This window comes from Sardina pilchardus, chromosome 24 (genome assembly GCF_963854185.1).
Source record: "Sardina pilchardus chromosome 24, fSarPil1.1, whole genome shotgun sequence".
NCBI classification, from domain to species: Eukaryota; Metazoa; Chordata; class Actinopteri; order Clupeiformes; family Clupeidae; genus Sardina; species Sardina pilchardus.
Genome location: NC_085017.1, coordinates 26,773,494 through 26,787,118, shown reverse-complemented (window position 1 = coordinate 26,787,118; position 13,625 = coordinate 26,773,494). Strand labels below are relative to the sequence as shown.

Sequence of the window (13,625 nt, the reverse complement as noted above, 5' to 3'; positions counted from 1 at the left end):
GATTACATCATAATTTGAAAATTAGCCATGATAAAACCAAGAAAAAAAAAGATATTTTCATCTTTAAACATTTGTCCCTGCTTTATGTCTATCTGATGCCAATTTAGATTAAAAAAAATAGATTAAAATAAAAAGAAACACTCAGATTACACATTTTAAAAAGTTTGCTACATTTGCAGTGAATGGCTAGTCAGCCTTCCAACATCATGAATGGGCGTCTCAACTGTACCATGCTAGGCTACTGTCTCAACTGTACTCAATATAATTATATTAGGGTACGGTTGAGACAAAATGCCACCTTGTGTTTATGAGTTAATTGTGAAAAATCTAAACAACTTACGGATATATACTTTGGGTTTTATTTTAGCGCACAGATCAAAGATATACCATGTAAGAACACAGTTATTTTCAATGGCTTTTTACAGTCAAACTTTCAAGTGGTAATGGGGAAAGCAAAAACTGTCCCAACTGTACTCAGTCTACCCTACACTTGTATTTGCACCATTTTTGCAATAATAAAAAAAAGGAAGACAGAATGAGAGCGGGGCTCGAAAACGAAGGCTAGAGCTAAAGAAAAGCTTAAAAACCTGCAAACATTTTTAAATTGATAGGACTTTTTTAGCCTGCTGAATCCAGTAGATTAAATCAAGAAACAATGACAATGGACGTTAATAGCGCCACTGATATTATGCTAGCCTCGCCTGTTCATCAAATTAACGTATAAAAAGTTGTTATTGAAGGAGAGTAGGCTAACATTGCTATTACCTGAAGAAGAGTCAGAATAGTGGTCATTCGCTACAACAGGCCTAATGTTTCTGGAGTGGAACTGTGAATTTAGTCCGTGTGAAGAACGACTCTCAACCTATGCTCTCAACAAGCTCATATCGAGAAGAATGCATGACGGAAATGACTGTGGACTAACTGATAGCTTGTAGACCAAGGTAAGAGTTCATTGTCCTTTTAGCTATGTTCGCTATGTCTCTAAACGGCTAACAGTTAATGGGACAGACGTTCATGAGTTCATGCTTTGTTTGCATAGACCTAAAAGAAATGGACAAACAGACTCCGTCGTTCTCAATGAGAGGGGGCTGAAACAAAAAATCGTTTCCTGTTCATCGTACTGCGCAGACTCAAACTCATTTTGTGACGTTGGCCGCGCTGTAACTCGTCTGATAGATGTTCATACAGATATTTTGCCATTCGACCTCGACTGACTGCGATTTCTTGGATCTTGTAAGTACAATCTGATTCTTTTTTAAACATATTTTTAGTCTTTGTCTGAATCACTCATTTCTTGCAAAATGGTATTTCTGTACTGTTAAGTCGATGATCACGTTTTTAAAAACCTACATCGAATAGATTAATAAAGCGTTAGACTCGCTAAAGTCTAGCTATGGCTAAAGTCTGAAGTGGATAGCAAAAGAAAACCGTTAGAGGCAGACAGGCTAACTTTTTACTGTTCATTATAGTTTCACTAACGTCAATCGTAATGTCGACCGTCAGTATTTATCAGTATTTATCAGTAGATTGTAAATTATTAGAAGTGTTATATCCTTTAGTAGTGTTTGTACTCTAGGCGCCAGTTAGCATGTAACAGCATGTGAATGAATGAACTGGCCACACTAGCATGGTGCATTACCTGACGATCTCTTTCAAGACATTTGAATAAAAAACGGACATCATGGTTAGTATTTATAGGGTCTGTACATGTGGTCCCTAGCCTGGTTTGTCTGAGAATTAAGTAGAAATATCCTTTAGAAGTGTTTGTACTTTAGGCGCTAGTTAGCATGTAACAGCATCTGAATGAATGAACTGACCACTACTGTATGGTGCATTTATACCTGACGATCTCTTTCAAGTCATTTAAATAAAACATGGATATCATGGTTAGTATTTGTAGAGTCTGTAAATGTGGTCCCTTGCTTGGTTTGTCTGAAAATTAAGTGGAAATATCCTTTAGAAGTGTTTGTACTTTAGGCGCTAGTTAACATGTGCCAGGTGTCATACCACTGCAGTAATCATCTCACTAAACAAGTCTTTTCATATCCAATCTGTTCAACAGAGTTTACCAGTCAGACCACTACACCTTTGCCAGCACCACCACCCAGCAAGCTTCATCAACTCCAGCCATGCCGGTAAATACATAATACAGTGCCTATTCACAGCCTACACACCCCTGTTCAAATGCCAGTAGCTTGGTTCATTGTTAAATCCTGTTCTTAAATGTGTTATTGTGTTTTGGAAAGGTATTGCATTACATTACTCTTCACCTTTTGCTTTTGTAGTAGAAAACATGTTGATGGTAGTGAAAAGGTAGTAAATTCAGCTCAATTTTTTTGTATGAACCCTGCCATTGCAGTAATCATCTCACTAAATACGCCTTTTCATTTCTAATCTGTTCAACAGAGTTTACCAGTCAGACCTACACCTCCGTCAAATTCGCTCACAGCGCTGCCAATAACACCCCAGCAAGGTAGAACTGCATTTTCATTAATCTGGCACCAATATCAAGGGAGAAACAAGCCATGAATGTCTGTCACAACTTCTTTGCATCTTTACTTTTTGTGTCATGCCAATTCCAATCTATTTCTTTTGATTCATAGATTTTTACAGACTTGTTCTGCAGCACTTCCGAACAATTGAGGAGGAGCTGGGGTAAAGCAGCAGGTGGCTGTGAACACATCTATGCTGCAGAAGCTAGGTGGTGGTGGTGTGGCGGATCTTGGCCTCGTGGAGGACAACAACAGGCCATTGAGTAATGTTGAGGACCTGGACGAGTTGGAGAGGCGGCTTGCATCCGATGCGGACCTGAAAAATCAACTGGTATGTCTGTTTTTTAAGTGTTTTGCCATGTGATTATTGTAGGCAAAAAGTCCTAGCCTGGCTCTCGTAATGAATGTGGCTCTGCCTTGCTTTAATGTGGACTTACTCACTGATTCAAAAATACTATTCAAATCACGGAATGGGTGTCGAGAAGTGAGACCATGTGAGTAGCCATTGTTATCTGAAACAACTGTCGCATTTCACATCTCTTTTCCCTTCCCCACTACATTTTTGGGGAACAGACATCATATATTGAGAGCCACGTTATTCAACTCCTTGAGTGTTGTTAAACTTGAATCTCATTCCCAAGTGGAGCGTTGTGTGCTTGATACATGACATGTTGTCACTTTTTGTCATCATATATACCCTCTGTATTTGATGGTTGTGCATGAAATAGCAAAACAGCTTAAGCTGAAAACAGCTAAGATGTTTGACTGGAAGTTATGCCATTGTAATTTTGGTCTTTGTATTTCAGGTGAACATACTTGGGAGGGAAAACCACCGAGATGCTGTTAAGAGGATGCTGGGCCGGGCTTTGAGGAGGTCCCTGGCGCTCCAAATTAATTAGACTGGTGCAGCAGGAAAGGTGGCTTTTAAGTCCTTACACCTGAAGAGTGTGTTGCATATTAATATCATTATTAAAAATAATTTTAATAAATTGTTTAAGCATGTAGAAGAAATAAAGCATGTAAATGAGCATGTAAAAGAAATAAATAAACAAAATGTATTGAACCTAATACTATGTGTGGTGAGTCTGTGTGATAGTTGCTGAGGATAAATGTTTTTATATTGGATTATTAAATTACAGAATACATTTATAGGTTTCTCATCAGCAGGCACTGTCTTCACCTTAGTAAATTTGGTAACTTTGGTAAGCCCTGTAAATAATTGTAAATTGTTCTGATTGAGGGCAAATGGAAAGTGTTATAATGTATTATTGCTATATTTTAGTACATAATTTTAATTATTAAGGCCATAAATAAGGCCAATTAGAAGCTGGTGGGTAGTAAGCGGCAAAAGGGTGGCCCTTTATCTGGAGCCGCTTCTGAGCCGCCGGTGGACCGCTAGAGAACCGATGAGCAAAACTCCAGCGGGCCACTGGTGGGTACCGCCGTTGGACCGCCAACTCTGCCGCTGGTGGGCCGCCAGTGGGCCACTGACCTATTGCTATCTGGGTGTCTGTACTGTGACACAATATCAAAGCAACACACACAGATAAATAGTGACAGACACATTTTTGTTTTTCGGAGTTTTGAGAGGTTTTGGACACTTGAGAATGCCTAAATGCACCTATTAGGAATTGCTGTGTAGCACCTACAGTACATACATCTATGTCTGCTCCAAACGTTGTGCAGTACCTCCCAAGACCATGATGAATCAGGAAATGCATGACCTGCACATACTGTAAACTCTACGACAGTAAACCTCAAAAACAATAGGGAACTTTTATTTTTTGTATATGATGTTGTGAAAAAGAAACTTCATGAAGTAAATAAAATCCTGAAGGTAAATCTATATCTTGGCCCATGTCATGTGTCTTTAATTTAAGCCCTGAGTGATCATTGTGCTGCCCGTGGAACTTGGCATAATGACTGTTATTGTATAAAAACAAATCGTTCAAAATTTGTTCAAAATTTGACAAGAATCTCCATCTGCATTAAGAGGTTAAAGGTAAGTGCAGTATTTCCGCAGTGGAGGCAACACACTACTGAATTTGTTATCACTTATTACTATTTATTAAGCTCTAGTAATAAATAAACAGTGATCAGTCATTAAAGTTAAACATTTATTTATGTAGGCTATGTATTTATTACGTTGAACATTCATTATATCAAGCAGAGTAGAAGATATCATGTCGTGTTCATGTTGAAAACTACCACACATGATCATTTTCAAAACATTTATGGAGGAGAAAAAAGTTTGAGTCTTCCTTGTCCAACGTTCGTTTTTAATATTAATATTATGTTGTCTTGCCTATAGGTAATGCTTTACCCTATCAAACAGTAGGCTACCGTGGGCTATACGCTTTTTCACTGATCTTGTGAATGACTTCCCGTCATGGTTTTCGTGCAGGCTGGACTGAGCTCTAACACATAGCTCTAACAGCCAACACTGAGCTTCTGATCCAGACATTACGGGAAATGTGACGTCGAACGTTAGCTTCCCTACAACCGACATGCTAAAATACTTCTTTACGGGAAACCAACGTAATATACGGGGAAACAGTGAATTAATTTTGACTTCGATACCCTATATAGAATACACAGAAGCTATAAGGGAGACAAAGGGCACATGTTACATGAAGTTATGGGATCGCAAAAATCTGAAAGTCTATGGCCGTCCAAGGGAGTTAGCAGAGTGTTGATCACCAGCTCATTTCGTGTTTCTACTTCCGGGAATATGCCTGCCCCCTTGTTTGTTTGTCGCTAGGATAGCCTATCAACGATTTCATTCCATGCTACAGTCAACGTGAAATGCCTGTCTTTGTGGATTTAAAGATTGCAATGGTTTTTTTTTTTTTTTTTTTTTTTTTTTTAAATCCTACCCCTACAGGAGGGTTATTCCAAGTATTCCTTCAGTATGAAAGCTCGGGCCGAACCGCAAAAAATGCGGGTAAATTAGCGAGTGCAGCTGTCCAGTGTGTTTTGGGGTGTGCTCAGCTGTTTTTTTGGGGTGGGGGCCCCTGGCCTTTCGCCTCTGCTCATGGAATCAGTGGGCTTGGTCCTGATCAGTAACATTTCAAACCAAGCTATTTAAAACGTTCTACCCTCTCCAATGAGAGCCATCTTTAGGGCAATAACCCTCTGCTGATTAAGCTTTTTAATCCATGATCTCCATAATGTCATATTAATATTTAGTGTGTGAGACTCTTGTCCTGGCACCATGCCTACACCTCATTCAGGTAAGCCTGCTCATGTTACATCTTCTTTAGTGAACTTAAATGATGCTCTCACGCAGTCATCTCATTTGATTTGGGGAGTTGAGCAGACAGGACATTCTAACCCTTATTGCTGCCTCAGATTTAGATCACAATTGTTGCCATGACAACTTATGGAATGTTTACTTTATGACATCATGAAATTCCATTCCAAATTTGACAGAGAAGAATCTTCAGTGATCCCAGGTCATTTGAGGTTTGGTTTGGTTGGAGGTAGGTTTGTTTGTCATTAAGCTTATCAGGTGTTGATGTATTGAATTCTTTGAAAACATCAAACCTGAGAGTTTCACTCAGGATGGATGATCCATTGGCTGGAAGTAAGTATATGTCCAATGAATTTAGAGATTGAATTTACAAATGTAATGTATCATGTCTAGTGGATTGTCTAGTTAGATTGATGTCTTCATTATCATTATGTAAATTATGTTTGCCTTCAGATGAGCCACATGGCAAACTTCCAGGGGGCAATAGCATGGACCCAGCTTTGGCACACATGGTAAGAATTTAAAAGGCATATACTGTAAGGGCAAACACAATGAGGAATATAAGATGTAACATGATAACATGTAAAGTGTTGATACAGTACAATGCTGAGATGGTTATCCTTCTATCTAGTGGTTTCAACTAAGGTAAACATTTGGTCTGGTGGTGGTCAGTATGTTAGAAATGTGTGTGGAATAGCCCAAATCCCAATAACTGTTCCCAATACCACTCCAATAACAAAATGGTCAAATATTGTTTCCACTTTACAAACTGACATATATAACGTTTTTAAAATTATGTAGCACGCTATCTCAAGCCAAACTGTATGTCTTTAGTGCTTGACCTATGAAAGATCAGCTCTATCATTACTATGGATACCGGGGAAGAATTAGCACAAGAGATAGCAGCAATTGTCACATGTCAGTTTACTTATACATTCATAGCAAACCTGAGTACAGGTGGTTCTGATCACACATCACAACACTGGAGAGAGAAACAGAGGTTCCAGATAAAGTGTACGTTGAAAAGGAAATCCCTCTGCTCCTCTTTTCAGGAGATGGCTGTAGCTGTTAGCTGTCCCACAAGGAACGACAATGAGCCATTGGACTTGGCTGTGCTGCAGAGGATGCTAGCTGAGAGTGATGCTCGTGCAAAGTACTGGAGCACAGTCACAATGGTATAGTTCATCAATCCTGTCCATTGAGAACATCAGATTGATTTTTGGATAAAAGTTTTGAGTCATCATGATTGATCATTTGTGTTCTTTCTGTAGGATTTAATGAATACCTGCACCAAAGTCATGCAGTCGGCCGACCGTGACAGGCAGTGGTTTGTCCTTATGGTTAAGCAAATCGAGAAAACCATGGGAACTACGGTCCACCTGCAGGACGATAGAAAGTCCCACAGCCAGGTGAAATTTCCTCAGATATTAGTTCATCTTACAGCTCAAAATTACTTATTAGGATCACTTCAGGAAAAAAAAAATTCACAAAAATGTCTCTGCAGGAAGCACATATTTGTTGCCCATCTACTTCGATGGTCAGTGAATACAAGAAGGAGAATGAAGCTGATGACGAGAGGTGATGTACAGTACTGTATCTGTTTTCACCGATTGACCATGAAAAACATGATATTTTCCCTATTGTACTGACATGCTTGCCATTGCTATCTCCAGATATGGTCTCAGGGATCTTGTGGAAGACTGCAGGTCTCGTTTGGGCAGTTTGGAGCAAATGGTGAGGCAGTTTACAGAGAAGGTGGAAATAGCTCATCCACCTCCAGCTATGACCATTGGCAATAAGGACAAGGAAGTGCCACTTTGTCATTACTTTAGAGAGGAGAGCAGCTCAACTCAGGCATCACTAGGTCAGTTGCCTCATTTTTTAATCATTTTGGGAAAATATTTATCTAAACATACAGAAATGTAAATTTTACTATTTTTTTCCCTCAGGAACGCGTGCAGCCGTGGGCAGTACCAAGGAGAGCAATACAAGCATCCATGAGACCTGTCACATAAAACAGTGCAAAGATGCAGCCGTACGGGTGTGTGATGTGCTTCAGGTTTACTAGCTGAAGACCAACCTTACATCAAATAATTAGGAAAGAAATTACACAGATGCAAATTGTAAATATTGTATCATTTCCAATATTTGTTGTGTCAGGTTCCGAAGGAGCTGTTTGATGCAAAAGTGGGAGACAAGGAAAACTTGCATCACTCTCCAGGCCTTCTCACCAAATGTGAGGTGATGGAGGCAAATGTGTCCACCCTCCCTTACCCTGATGACCAGCTGATCTCTGCAGCTATGCTGGTAGGCATGCACCTTCTTCTGCATCCCATAGTCTATATACTGTATGTCATGTCTTGGGATCACATTTGTTACTGTAGAGCAATAATTTTGCTATGAGCCTGATGTCATCACACATGGACTGACAGAACCTGATGACACGGTACAGATTTCTATACACCAAGGAACTGTTATTTAATGGATCAATGATTGTTTTATTTCTCTTTTCAGCAGGCCACTGCTACACCTGGCAGAAGTTTTGAGATGACGGAACTTGAGGTTTTGTCTGATTCTCCACTGTGCCCAACAGCCGTGATGGTATGTGTTTTGATTTTGGAGAAGTCTTCATTTGAATATAGCGGAGCACAGGATATGAGACTGTTAGAAGAAATAGTAATTGATGTTAAGAGCAATACATCATGTATAGGCCAAGTCCTCCTAGAACTTGACCAATTTCCCTTCTACAAAATATAGAGGTTGTAGATTGTGTTATGACATAGGTGTTGGGTTATGGAAGTTGGAAATGTTATAATTAAGAAAATAAAACCCTTTTTGGTGGATGATGACACATTTAGAATGACAGAAACCAATGACTTAATACAGAGTTATATTCACACCGAAAGAAATTTCATGGATCAATAATTGTTTTATGTGTCCTTTCAGCAGGCCACTTCTACACCTGATTCTCAACTGGATCCTCCAGCTGTACCGGTAAGAATGCTATTTTTAAAGCCATCTTGCTCCAGGTTCACTTGCTGTGCTCTTTTAATTGATTATTTTCTAAATTATTTTGTCAACAGACGTGTGAGCAGCACTGTGAAATTATCACAGAGACAGAGGACCAAGAGAACAGCGAGGAAGGTTCTCAGCATGCTGGTGGAGACATTGTAGAAAACAATGTTTGGAAAGACCTTGCAGTTGCTGAGAGCATCACACCTGAGGTGGAGGAGGTAGCAGAGGCCACACTGATGTCATCAGATGTTCTGCTGTTAGCATCAACCACACAGGTAAGAGGGACATTTCTTATGGAGAGCACTTCACAGGAGCACTTTCAATATTATTCTTACTTAAAAGTGTTGACAAAGGCGTCTGTTTGCAGAAGTAATATTAGTGTAGTAGATTGTGCTGTTGCATTGGTGATTGTGCAAGTTGGAAATGTTATTGTTTAGAAAACAAAAACAAAGCCTTTTTGTAAACCTCTTTAATGTGAGATGTATGAGTGATAGGAATTGTTTTTGCAGGAGTACACAGATCTGATTGGGACCCAGGCTGACGTGCTGGATGGTGCTGATGATGGCCTTGAGCTGCTAAAGTCTGCAGCAGTTCATGAGAACATGGGAGACGGCACTTCAGAAGCTCTACAGCAACTGCAGCCTGTTGATGAGAACATGGGAGACGGCACTTCAGAAGCTCTACAGCTTTTGCCTGATCCTGAGGACCTTTGTTCTATTAACCTTAGCATCCAGCTAGTCTGTATCCAGTATATTAGGATTGCTTGCCCATTACTTTGTGTACTATGATATTTATGCAGAGAGACTGATGACATCATTTACATAATAGAATGACAGAACCTGATGGCTTGATACAGATTTCTGTACACACCAAAAGAAATGTTATTTCATGCACCAATGATTGTTTCATGTCTCTTTTCAGCAGGCCACTGCTACAACTGACAGCAGATTTGAGCTAATGGAGGTTCTGGTGTTGCCTGATTCTGAACTGGGTCCTTCAGATGTACCAGTAAGAATGTGTTTTGGTTTTAGAGAAGTCTAAATTAGCTGTTGAATCTACATTCCCATGCAAATTATAGAATGCCATGAACCACCAATTTGTTTCAATGTTAGAAGAAGTGGTGTATTTTGTTATTTATGTGTCTGTTTCTTAATAAAAGTCCTCAACAAAGAGTGAAATTGACTTACTCCACCAATTTCCCTAAAACAAGACAGCCAGCTTCACTTTTTTGTAAACCCCTCTAATGTGAGATGTATGAGTGATAGGAAATGTTTTTGCAGCCACACACAGATCTGATTGGGTCCCAGGCTGATGTGGTGGATGGTGCTGATGATGTCCTTGAGCTGCTAAAGTCTCCAGCAGTTCATGAGAACATGGGAGAAGAGGCATCATTAGCCCCACAGCAGCTGCAGCCCACTGGAACTGTAAGATGCTCACCTACAGAATGTTCCTTATGTTAACTTTATCCAGCTAGTTTGTGTATTTCACTTGTGTATTTCACTTTAGCTAGGGCAAGCCTACCTTTCATGAAGATAGAGTAGGTACGCTAATCATGACTTGTTGGCAAAACGAAGCTGAGAATCCACTTCCCGATCAAGTAAATTGTTAACGTTACAATCATTGCACATTGAAGTCGGAACGTTAACGTTAGCTAGGACAAGCCTACATTCCTGATTATGCTAGGGTACTTAAAGCGATTACTAAGGTGTTGCTAGGCTAAAGAAAGTGGTTAGTATTCTATAAAAAGTGGTTACTAGGTTGGTTGCTAGGGAAATCACGTTGGTTGCTAGGGAAACCACGTCGGTTGCTAAGGTGGTTGCCAGGGTGTCATTATGGAAGTGGTTGCTAGGTTGTTACTAAGTAATTATAGTGGTTGCTTTGCTATAAAAAGTGTTATTTTAAATATAGTTTTAAAAAGTTATTGAAATTGGGAGAAGTAGAGAGAGTGATAGAGAAAGTGAGAGGAAGTGAAGAAAAAGAAGTGAAAGAAAGTGGGGATGACAAGTGAGCTATCCAGTTCAATGGAGAGACACACAGAGAAGAAGTTCCATTGAAGTTGCTGAAGTCAGTGAGAGAACACTGGCAAAGTTGATTCCATTCTATTTCTTTGAAAGCTAATTATGATGTCACAAAGCCAATGTTAAGTCTATGGCAAAATTAAGTTTAGTTTTTATTTCATATCTCAAAAAGTAAAAGTCATAGAAATATGAAAAGAAATAGACTGAAAATTTGATGCAAGAGCTACGTGACAAAGTTTGAACCAAGTTCCTACGATAAGTGGTTCAAGTCAAATTAGGGCCTGGAAGAATAATAATAAAAATAAAAATAAAAAGAAAAAACGAAGGAATATCAATACAGTGCATTTCCATGAGTTGTCTGTCTGACTCTGAAAGACAGGTCTAAAGGTTTTATGAGTTGTCTTGCTGTCCTGCATGATCAAATTGTGCTGAACAGTGATGATCTTGACTACATCTTGCAAAAAGGTAACTTGATGTATAGTAATACACAGGAAAGATTGAGCAGTGGAGGCAGGATTGCACCAGCTCATTTGGCATTAGATGAGTTACCAGATAGTGTTGATATCCATGGGCAGATGTATCATGTTGAGAAGTTCCCGTCACGGTATGGTTATCTGAGACAAGAGGGTCCTGACGGTGGAGATATGGTAAAACTCTCTGAAAGGTTACACTGTTTGTCAAGTGATGTAAATCTTGCATTGTTAACTGTAGGCAGCCTAACAATTGCTTTGTTTAAAGACAATGCAGAAAGATATGGATTTTTCGATCCACATTCTCGTACGGCTAATGGCGTCCCAACCGAGCATGGTACTGCTGTGATGATAACCTTTACCAGTTTGAGCAATATGATTGATCGACTGCTTGTTTTCTGGTCTCTGCTTGAATCAGCTGATGGGTGGATTTATGAGCTTATGCCAGTGTCATTCACATCTAAAAGCCATAACGAACAGCCAAACTCCGTTGTTGACAGTGTGCAGCCAGTTCAGACAGGAGTGTCTCTAGCACCAGCTGCTTTGTGTAGCCCACTGATCACACAAGCGAAATGTACCAAAAGTCATGTAAATGCTCAAAAGAAAGAAAAGCAAAGAGTATATCAGCAAATGTATTACAAAAGCAAAAGGGACAAAAAGTTGGACTATGAAAGAAAGAAGTATGCAAACTGTAGTCAGTACAAAGCCTATAAGCAAACACAAGTAAGAGATCATTACAGGATCATTACAGGAAAGATCCTAAATTTAAATCTAGTCAAAAGTCCTATGTCACCAGCCATTATTCCAATGATGCAGCATTTCAATTGAAGCAAAAACAATACATAAAGAAACGCTACTCCAATGATGCCGCATTTCAACTGAAGCAAAAACAATACATGAACAAACGTTATTCCAGTGATGCCGCATTTCAATTGAAGCGAAAACAGTACATAAAGAAGCGCTATTCCAGTGATGCCGCATTTCAATTGAAGCAAAAACAATACGTGAACAAACGTTATTCCAGTGATGCCGCATTTCAATTGAAGCGAAAACAATACATAAAGAAACGTTATTCCAGTGATGCCGCATTTCAATTGAAGCAAAAACAATACATAAAGTACCGTTATTACCATGATGCAGCATTCAGATTAAAGCACAAGCAGTATTTAAACTATTGTTACTCGAATAATGCAGAATTTAAATCTAAGCGAAAGCAATGCATGAACCAGCGTTATTGCCATGATGCGGAATTCCGGTCCATGAAGAAGTCAGCTATGAGATCTCGTTATGCATCCAACCCCTTGTACAGTAAAAAAACAAGACAAGCTTTTAATGAGAAATATCGAAATGACCCATGTTTCAGACACTATCGGTTTCTACAGAAAACTAAGCTTCATAAAATGCGCTGTGCTTTGCGAATACAGCACAAGTATCGTCATGCCAGGTTCCTACAATCATTGTCAGAGATTGAACAACTGCCAACACCTCCTGAAGATACCCTTTTGCAGGAAGCCATTGAATCCTTTCGAATGGCGATACAGAATGGGCCTACTTATGTCTGCACAGTCTGTCACAGAGCATTGTTTTTCAAGCAAGTAAAAAAGTGCAATCACGCAAAGTATAAAAAGAACCTTGCCATGGTAGGCCGATGTTTATCCGGTACATATGTACACACATGCGGGGATGCATGTGATGTGCTTGGACAATGTTGTGCCCCTGAAGAGACAACAGAGTGGATTTGTCATAGCTGTCATGAAAATGTAATGATTGGAAAAATGCCGCCCATTGCTGTGACGAACATGCTAGAACTTTCGCCAATTCCCCCAGAGCTCAGTGATCTGAATATACTTGAAAGGCACATTATAGCACGATGCATACCGTTTGCAAAGATAATCAGTCTTCCCAAAGGCCAGCAGAAATTAATACATGGTGGAGTTGTATGTGTACCTTCAGAGGTTGAAGCAACGGTCAATGCTTTGCCTAGGCCCAGCAGTCAGTCTCAGCTTTTGAAAGTTAAGTTGAAAAGAAGAATGAACTATACAGGCCACTACCAGTTCCAAACTGTTGATATGAACAACGTACGAAGAGCTTTATCAAAACTTAAAGAGATTCATCCAGAGTATAGGGACATAACTATAATGGATGATGTTGCAGCTATTGAGGATGAAATTGACAGCTTGGGAAGTGAGAGTGACGTCAATGATGACCTCAGTGCTGATATTGAACAAGCGGTTGACCTAATGGAGACTGATATGTGGGATGAGTGTGAATTGTCTGAAACTGTAGAAGGACATTCACAGACAAATGTTTCTCACAGTGAGACAAACCATGAGGCAAACCAGGCACAGGATTCCGTTGACTCTGAACAGGAAACTAG

The 13,625-nt window shown here is 39.6% G+C and overlaps 1 long non-coding RNA gene across 1 annotated transcript; it reads left to right on the top strand.

The window, feature by feature from the left end:
- The first annotated feature begins 1,113 nt into the window (after positions 1-1,113).
- On the top strand, positions 1,114-3,981 carry LOC134072253 (uncharacterized). The gene is made up of 5 exons (XR_009937141.1): positions 1,114-1,233; positions 2,063-2,135; positions 2,407-2,473; positions 2,604-2,823; positions 3,299-3,981. It is a non-coding gene; the product is annotated as an uncharacterized LOC134072253 (long non-coding RNA).
- Positions 3,982-13,625: the final 9,644 nt, after the last annotated feature.